Source organism: Gavialis gangeticus, unplaced genomic scaffold (assembly GCF_001723915.1).
Source record: "Gavialis gangeticus isolate Ggan-Ray unplaced genomic scaffold, GavGan_comp1, whole genome shotgun sequence".
NCBI lineage: Eukaryota > Metazoa > Chordata > Crocodylia > Gavialidae > Gavialis > Gavialis gangeticus.
This window is the reverse complement of record NW_017729027.1, coordinates 26,001,826-26,007,614: the sequence shown is the minus strand read 5'-3', so window position 1 is coordinate 26,007,614 and position 5,789 is coordinate 26,001,826. Positions and strand designations below refer to the sequence as shown.

General features: G+C 43.2%; 1 long non-coding RNA gene across 1 annotated transcript in view; it reads right to left on the bottom strand.

Annotated features, from left to right (window-relative positions):
• Positions 1-3,635: 3,635 nt before the first annotated feature.
• The window catches only part of LOC109299854, an 18,220-nt gene continuing 16,066 nt past the window's right edge, over positions 3,636-5,789 (bottom strand). Inside the window, exon 3 of the long non-coding RNA XR_002098029.1 lies at positions 3,636-3,800. This is a non-coding gene — a long non-coding RNA (uncharacterized LOC109299854). The remainder of the gene's footprint in view (positions 3,801-5,789) is intronic.

Genomic DNA, 5,789 nt, shown 5'->3' with positions numbered 1-5,789 from the left:
CCAGCTCCTTGAGTACCCTGGGGTGTAGATTGTCAGGGCCAGCTGACTTGAAGATATCCAGCTTCTCACGGTGTTCCTTCATGAGGTCATCATTAATGGAGGGCAGGGGATCACCCTCACCCAGACCTCCCTGTCCCGTAGTGGGCATGAGCGTCCCATGGGACTGATGAAAGACCGACATAAAGTACTCATTTAATAGGTTGGCTTTTTCCTGGGCATCAGTTGTCAGTTGCCCCATCTGGTTCAGCAGGGGTCCAATGTTACCCGTGCTTTTCCTCTGGCTCCCCACATATCTAAAAAATGACTTTTTATTGTCCTTGATGCTCGAAACTAGTTGGAGTTCAGTTGCAGCCTTGGCTTTCCTGGTTTGCTCCCTGCAGGACTGGACCAGTGCAGAATAATCCTTCTTGGAGGTGAATCTGATCCTCCATCCTTTGTAGGCCTTTCTTTTTAGCCTCAGGAGGTCTTCTAGGTCCCTGGAGAGCCAGGGGGCCTGCTGTGCCCTTTTGCTTCTTGCCTTCTGAGATGGAATAGACTTAGCTTGTGCACTGAGGATCTCTCCCTTGAGGAGCAACCACTCTTCTTGAACTCCCCTTTCCCTGGGGTCATGGTCCATTAAGGCCTCACTTACAAGCCTCCTGAGCTTGTCAAAGTCATCTTTCCTGAAGTCAAGGACTTCAGTGTTGTTGACTGACCTGCCAGCTTTACAGTGGATGGTGAAGGTGATCAGTTTATGGTCGCTGTCACCCAGCTTCCCATCAATCACTAAGTTGCTGATTACGTGATCCCCAGTAGCCAGTACCAGGTCAAGCAGCACTTTGCCTCTCATTGGCCTATAGATTTCTTGAGCCAGGTAGAGGTCATCCACGCACAAGAGGAAGCTTTGCAACCACTCGGATTTTGCTGAGTGATCCTCCCATGAGATGTCCGGGTAATTGAAATTCACCAACCCCTAGATGTAAGCTTCTGATGTAGTGGTAAGCTGCTATCAAGTCCCCTTTCAGCCTTCTCTTTTTCAGGCTGAAGAGTCTCAGGTCCCTCAGCCTTTCCTCATATGGCTTGCCATGCAAGTCTCTGGTCATATGAGTGTCCCTTCTCTGGAATCTCTCAAGTGTTACCATGTCCTTCTTAAGGTGCAGAACCCAGAACTGGATACAGTACTCCAGCTGCAATCTCACTAGTGCTCAGTAGAGCTGAGTAGATCAGGAGAATCATTTCTTTGCAATGGTTTTGCTGGAGATGTATCAATTGATGCCTGCCAGCATATTGTTGTTCCTGCTGGCTACAACATTGCATTGCCAGCTTATGTTCATACAGTGGTAAATTATTACCCTCAGGTCTTTGTAACAAGTGATGGGGGATTTTCAGTTCTGCTGCCTGATGAGAGGCAGCAGTTGCACAAGCACCCATGACACAAGTTTTGCCTGTGAGCAGCTAGGGGTGCAGGGCTCCAGAAGCCCCCTTCACATATCTCCTTGACAGCTGGAAGGCTTTGTGGTCACAGCAGGGCCTAGCAGCCAGGCCTGTAGTGGTTTCCACCTCCCCCACCCCTGCCCCAAGACAGACACAGTTGCACAAGCACCCATGACACGAGTTTTGCCTATCTGTGGCCAGAGGTGCAGGGCCCCAGAACCCCTGCACCTATCTCATTGACAGACGGCAGGCTTTGTGGCCTCAGCAGGGGCTAGGATGCCTGCAGTTTTGACCCCACTGTGTCTTAACACATACACGTGACACAAGTTTTGCTTTTAGGATTTTGGGGTGCAGTTTCTCTGATTCCCATGCACCTATCTTCTGGAAACTTGGCACGCATCATACCCTCGGAATGAGCTACCATTTCTGCAAGGTTCATCCAAATCTGGGAAGAAATGACAAAGTTATAGCCTGTTTTGACCTTCCGCATTATATCTTATGGGCAAAACATTGAAACGGTTGAAACAGCAAAGCGTTTTGACGGAACGAAATGGAACAGCTGTTTGGACTCAAAACAAAAGTCAAAATGAAGCACTGTTCTGTTGAAACCCTGGTCAAAATGGAATGCTTCCATTTAGCACAGCCCTAATGGTAATGTCTTGCCCATAGAGATGTTAACTGATAAAGAAAAGAAGCTTTAGTACTGGTCTTAGATCTGAGATACTGAGCAGCCACAAATCCCAGTGGCCAGTGAAATATGAGGAGATTGCTCTTCCCAATCACAGCCTCAGTTACTTGTCATCACAAAACTTTCTGCAGTACTGAACAAAGTTTTTTGTTTTGTTTTGTTTTGCTTTTAAACTGTGTGTATCAATTTTTTTTGTTTTGACTGCTGTTGTAACTCTATATTGCTACATTTACTAAGATGTACCTTTTAACTAATGTTACTTCTGGAAACAAGTAACATGAAGAAGTTTTCCATTACCTTTGAAATAAGGTTTCAACTGACTACAATTGGTATTCCATTTAGGTTTGTAATCCAAAATCAATTGTATTACAGTCAGTAATTCTAACAACAAAGGATTTTTTTGTTGTTTTTTTTTTAAACAAAGGATTTGGGCTTCATATAAAAGGAGGATTTATTAGCATGATAGTTATCCATGAGGACATGAGGAGACTTGGCAAAATAAGGTACTCTACTACATATAAGTGTTTCAAAAGTTTTTTGGATTTTCTTTTTTTTATTTAAACAATTTTCTGTTTCATCCTCCTTGACAGACTTATTGATTCCAGGAAAAAACAACAAAAACTTACTAGCAAAATTTCACTGTGCCACTGAGATCAATATATATAGATGAATCCCACCTTCCTTTGTAAAAAAATAGAATAAATAAATAAATAAATACATACATAAAAGGTCTTTTTTGGTCCCTAAGCAGTATGTTCCTTTCATCTCCATAAACAGGAGATTTTTCTATCTGGTCCAAAGATTTGTGTAGCCAAGGGTTGTCAAACATATGGCCCACAGGCCAGGTTCAGCCTTTGGTGCTGGCTCTGGGTCTCAGTTGACCCACATGTACTGGCCACATATGTGGGCAGGATCTAACAGATGCATTGCATGTGGTGGCCATTGCAGGTGCTCTAGGATCCATGCCTCATGCATTCATACAATATACCAGACCAGACCAGCTGAAGTATGGTACAGTCCTGGACCAGCTGGCACTGCATCCAATGAGGAACTCTACAGTATTATTCACCTCTCCAGTTCTTAAAATATAGGGTGAAATTTAGCACCTCTGAGGTCAGTGGCAAATCTTCTGTGTCACTCATACTCAGTGTTCTTCTACTTTCATTTCTTCTAAAATGTGTTACCTTAGCTCAACTGAAATAAATTATTTTTTTTAAATCACTACTGTACATTCATAAAGTTGGAGAGTTTAACATCAGAAGGCCAGTATGACATCCTGTATGTGAAAGATCACTAATTTTTATCCACTTACTTTTATACTGAATCCAAAACATGTGTTTGACTAGAGAAGAACTTACCATTTTTTACAGTGTATAAATCAAAGTTTGAAGCTAAAATATTGACCTTTAAATTTCCACCTCAACTTATACATCATTGTTAGGGTAATGATATGGATTTTGGATGTTGGGGTAATGTAATAAATTTTGGGGAGTACTGAGTGTGCAGTTGGATGAAGGCTTTTTCCTGTGTCTCAGCACAAAGCTGCTGGTCACAAGATTGAATGATATATTAAAAGGTAACCTCAGTAAAAGCTGGTGATCACAAGGCTAGCTGTTGTATTAAAAGCAACTAACCTAGCTAGTGCTTAAGTAAGCGGCTTCTTAACAAGTGGATAGGGTGCAAAGTGCATGATATGTAACTATTGTCAGGAGACAAAGCAGAGGTACAGCCCTGGAGATGAAGAAGTCAGCAAGAAAACCAGCAAAAACCAGGAAGAAACTGTAAAGTGACCAAAAGAAGATAGGAGTCAAAGTGTTTTGCATGCACTCTTAGCAGAGAGGCAGGTAAATGAATAAAATGCATAGGCCATACCATGCTAAGGAAGCAAACAGTAAACAGGTGGAGCTTGAAATGGGAGGAGAAATGGGTGGAACCAGAGGTGGGACAAGGGAAGATAAATGTTAATATTTATGAACCATGGTGTATAAAATGTGAAAAAAACTAATGTTCAATGCAGGTCCCTGGTTTGTTGTTTTTTGGTACCTTTGTCCGAAGCTGTCTCCATTCTGAATAAAACTATTGTGAGCAATGCATGCTGGTGTTTGCTTCTTGCTCTGCTCTGGCTAATGAGTACCAGGTTCCATGGGCGATTGGATCATTGTCTCCCTAGTCATTGGGTGCTGCATGGAGTCGGAGTCTAAAAATCATATCAATACTTTCAAATAAAAAAAAATTGTGTTTCAAAGTTTGTTCATTTTTTAAACAGGCATTAGGCACAGTCACACTATATAAATTGAAACTGAAACTTCTGATGTTGAGGATCCATACGATGACCAAATTAATCATGTGGATGATTGGATAGAACTCTTTGGGGTTGACACTTCTAATTATGAAAATGACTATGGGATTTTCAACTGTGCTCAGGAAATTGTTCATTGTTTGTAACCCATGACTTGAGGTACTTGGCATGATCATCAACAGAAATAATCATGGTGGTGATTGTTCATTCTGAATTCTTCCCACTAGGAGAAAATATTTACTGTACATATAATTTTTTATAAATGGATCATTATAAAATGCGGCTTAACCTATACAACAAATCTATGAAAATCCTTACTTTTAAAATCAGAAATATGGGGTTAACTTATACACCATGTGAAGTTATATACTGTGAAATATAGTAGTATTGCTTGGAGGGTATTTGCCATAAATACAAAAAAAAAAAATGTATTTGTTGACTTCAGGAGCTGAAGAATTCAAAATTCCTCTAGTAATCATTCCAATATAGTTTCATAATTTCATAGTTGGTAGGGTTGGAAGGGACCTGAGCAGATCATTAAGTTCAACCCCCTGCTGTGGCAGGAAGAAGTACTGGGGTCAAATGACCCCACCAGGGGGTTTGTCCAGCCTCCTCTTAAAGACCCCCAGGGTAGGAGCCAGAACCACTTTTCTTGGAAGTTGGTTCCAGATCCTAGCCACCCTGACAGTGAAGTAGCACCTTCTGATATCTAGTCTGAATCTACCCTCTGCCAGCTCATGACCGTTATTTCTAGTCACTCCTAGTAGTGCTCGGGGAAACAGGGATTCCCCCAATGCCTGCTGGTCCCCTCTGACTAGTTTGTAACAGGCCACGAGAACCCCCCTCAGCCTTCTCTTGTGAAGGTTGAACAGGTTCAGGTCCTATAGCTTCTCCTCGTAGGGCCTGCCCTGCTGCCCCCAATCATGCATCTCAAACAGGTCCAAAGAGGGCCACTCATATCTGTGGATGCATGACAAGGTACGGCTGGCCTTCCTGACTGTGCCCCCAAGACTCCAAGATCCTTTCTGCCTCTGCACTGATGAGAAGGGAGTTTCCCAGCCTGTAGGTATGCTGCTGGCTCTTCCTCCCCAGGTGCAGTACCTTGCACTTGTCAGTGTTGAAACCCATCCTGTTCTCATCCACCCACCCCTGTAACCTGTCTAGGTCTGATTGTAGCCTATTCCTCCCTCCTAGCATGCCCACGTCCCCCCACATCTTAGTGTCATCAACAAATTAGAACAGGGTGTTTCTTCCCCCCTCGTCCAAGTCACTGATGAAGATGTTGAACAGTGTGGGCCCAAAGACCAAACCCTGGATGACCCTACTGCCCACATCCCTCCAGGCTGAAAATTACCTAGCCTCTGCCACTCTCTGGGTGTGGCCCTCCAG